The sequence below is a fragment of the Pseudorca crassidens genome, chromosome 1, assembly GCF_039906515.1.
Source record: "Pseudorca crassidens isolate mPseCra1 chromosome 1, mPseCra1.hap1, whole genome shotgun sequence".
In the NCBI taxonomy this organism is placed as follows: Eukaryota; Metazoa; Chordata; class Mammalia; order Artiodactyla; family Delphinidae; genus Pseudorca; species Pseudorca crassidens.
This window is the reverse complement of record NC_090296.1, coordinates 56,585,860-56,588,474: the sequence shown is the minus strand read 5'-3', so window position 1 is coordinate 56,588,474 and position 2,615 is coordinate 56,585,860. Positions and strand designations below refer to the sequence as shown.

At 43.3% G+C, this 2,615-nt stretch overlaps 1 pseudogene; it reads left to right on the top strand.

Moving 5' to 3' along the window:
• Positions 1-290: 290 nt before the first annotated feature.
• LOC137211724 (rho GTPase-activating protein 17 pseudogene) lies at positions 291-1,855 on the top strand (annotated as a pseudogene).
• Positions 1,856-2,615: the final 760 nt, after the last annotated feature.

The following is a 2,615-nucleotide window of genomic DNA, read 5'->3' as shown; positions in this document are numbered from 1 at the left end:
ACAAGAAAGAACAATACATCCTGCAAAGAAGAATTTCTCCCACAAAGATTCAAACTGTATGAATATTAAGTGTTTATATTTGCATTATGCAATCAATTTCAAAATAAAGTAGTATCATATACATTCCATATGTTTCCACACTTCCACATTTCATCTGATAGAAGGACCAGGCTTCCACGAATTTTGTGCAACTGACATGATGATTTACCCAAATTCAACCTGGAGATCCTATCAGAGAGCAACCTGAGGTAAGATAGCAGAAACAGAAACATAAAAAAGGAAGTAGGGCTATGTCACCAAGAGTGACACATGACATGGCCAAAGGTGAGCCTGTAGAACCACTGATGCTGCTGCCCTGCCCTTTCAGGCCCAAGTCCCTAAGGCCTGGCCACCACTGCAGCAGTGAAGAAGTTCAACTTCTTGAAGCAGCTGGCCAACCAAACTGTGGCTAGAGCTGAGAAAACAGAAGTCCTCTGTGAAGATCTGTTACAATTCAAGCTGTGCATGGACATGGTTCAGTCAATGTACCACCATCCCCACAAGAGCCTGATGGTGTGCTTCCAGGGCCAGTGTGGCACCAATGCCAGGAGATACAGAAAACCCCTTTCAAAACTCAAAATATTCAAAACGCATCAGCTCAGCTAGAAGAATTTCTCTTGGGGAAGATGCTGGACACATGTGGGGATGCTGAGAATCGATTAGCTCTAAACTCTCTCAGCATGATGGAGTGCTTTTCTTTGTTGAAGAAAAGATTGTGGACTTTCTGCATGACATAAACAGAAGTGGAGATCCCTAAATATAGAGAAACAGAGGAAATAGCTCAATAAAATGGGATTTGGTTAGAGCTAGGCGGAACTAAGCTCACAAAACTTCAGAAGTCAACTTTCAGGGGCTTCCATAAAAAATAGATACCTTAAGAGATGGTTGAAGCTGGAAATCAAGTAGAACACTGCAAAGATCAATTTGCAGCAGACATGAGCAACTGTATGGCTAAAGAAGGGCAGTATAACAAATTCTTTGTTTCATTATTAGAAGCCCAAGCAGATTACCATCAAAAAGCTTTAGCAGTCTTAGGAAGGGCCCTCCCTGGAATGTGAGCCAATCAAGGTAGGTGTGTGGAAAACCAGCTTTGGGGACTCCTTTGAAAGAATAGAGGTGGTTCTGGTTGAGACCTGTCATTGCTTCTCCTAGAGAACCACATAGAGAAGGGCATTTTTAAATTGGTATTGGGGCCTCCAAGTTAAAGAAACAGAGCTGTTTTAGACTGCTCTACCTCTAACCTAGATGAGTTCTATTCAGACCCCCATTCTGTAGGCTGTTGATTTAAAGTCCTAATTATGGAAATTGCCTTAAATTTTGATGACTTTTAATCTGTGTGAATAATGGACACAAGTTGCAAGTGTGCAGGATTGAGACAAAAAAACTTCAAGATTTATGGAGAACAGGTCAAAAGTTGTCACCACAAAATTTCGTTAAATTTAGGTATTTAATTAAGTTCCTTTCAGAGCTTGCTTATACCAGCAGCATTAACAAAATGCACTGCAATCATATTTGTGCCTAACTTGTTATGGGCCAAAAATGAAGGAGTGCTTGCTGAAATGGCTGTAGCCACATCCATTCACGTGGTTATGGTGATTGAACAAATCATTCAGTATGACAACTGGTTCTTCACTATAAAGGTAAAATGTAATGTATCGGAGCATTTGTACATTTCCACACAAATTCCATCACTCTTCCCACACTGGAAATGACTAACTCAGGGACCCTGCAGAAGAAGTGGCCTGCCAGTTTGGTGGAGATGGAAGGAGAATTGGCTAAGAAGGAGAACTTAAATATGAAGCTTATGGACTTCTAGGGTAGCACTCTAAAGAAAGCATATATCCCCTGCTTTCCACCTGCCTCTCCCATCTGCAGATCACATCACCTTAGCTTCAGTGGACCCAGAGCACCCTCCGAAAGCTCTACGGCTGAAAGCAGTGAAGGGGATAAGACTGCCTCTACTTTATGGACACATTGGAACAGGGGCTGAGGAACTGGAGTCAGATAACTATTAGCCAAAGCCAGTCTCAGGAAGCTGTCAGGTCCCATCAGCTTTGGTACAGCTCACAGGTCCTCTGATCTTAGCACTCATACTTTGCTCTGAGCTGTTAAAAATCCTTCCAGCACACCTAAAACCAGGAAAACCACCTTCTGGCTACCCTGGGGGCCAGAGTTGTCCAAGAATATCTTAGCATCTAACCCGTCTCTCATCAAATCCTCCTTGCACTCAACATACAGGGCAGGCTCTAGGCTAGCCCTCCGCTGTCTCCCAGCTCTCTGGGCCCTGGGGGTACTTCCATAGCCTGTCCTTTACAACCTCACAAACACCCACTGACACAGCCCCAACCTAGACCAGCCAAGTTGGGTAGCCATAGCCCTTCCAAACCCATGGCATTGCCCAGTAAACATGGACTTGAGCAATTATCTCACACTTCTCTCCAGAGTCCAACACCCTTAGTACTTCACTCAAAGAGGACAGTCCTAGATTTTAGCTTCTTAGATTCAAGCTTTGAGTAACCTTGAGACTGTACAGTTACATAGTGAAATCTTACTGAAACCAAGACAAATACCAAAGC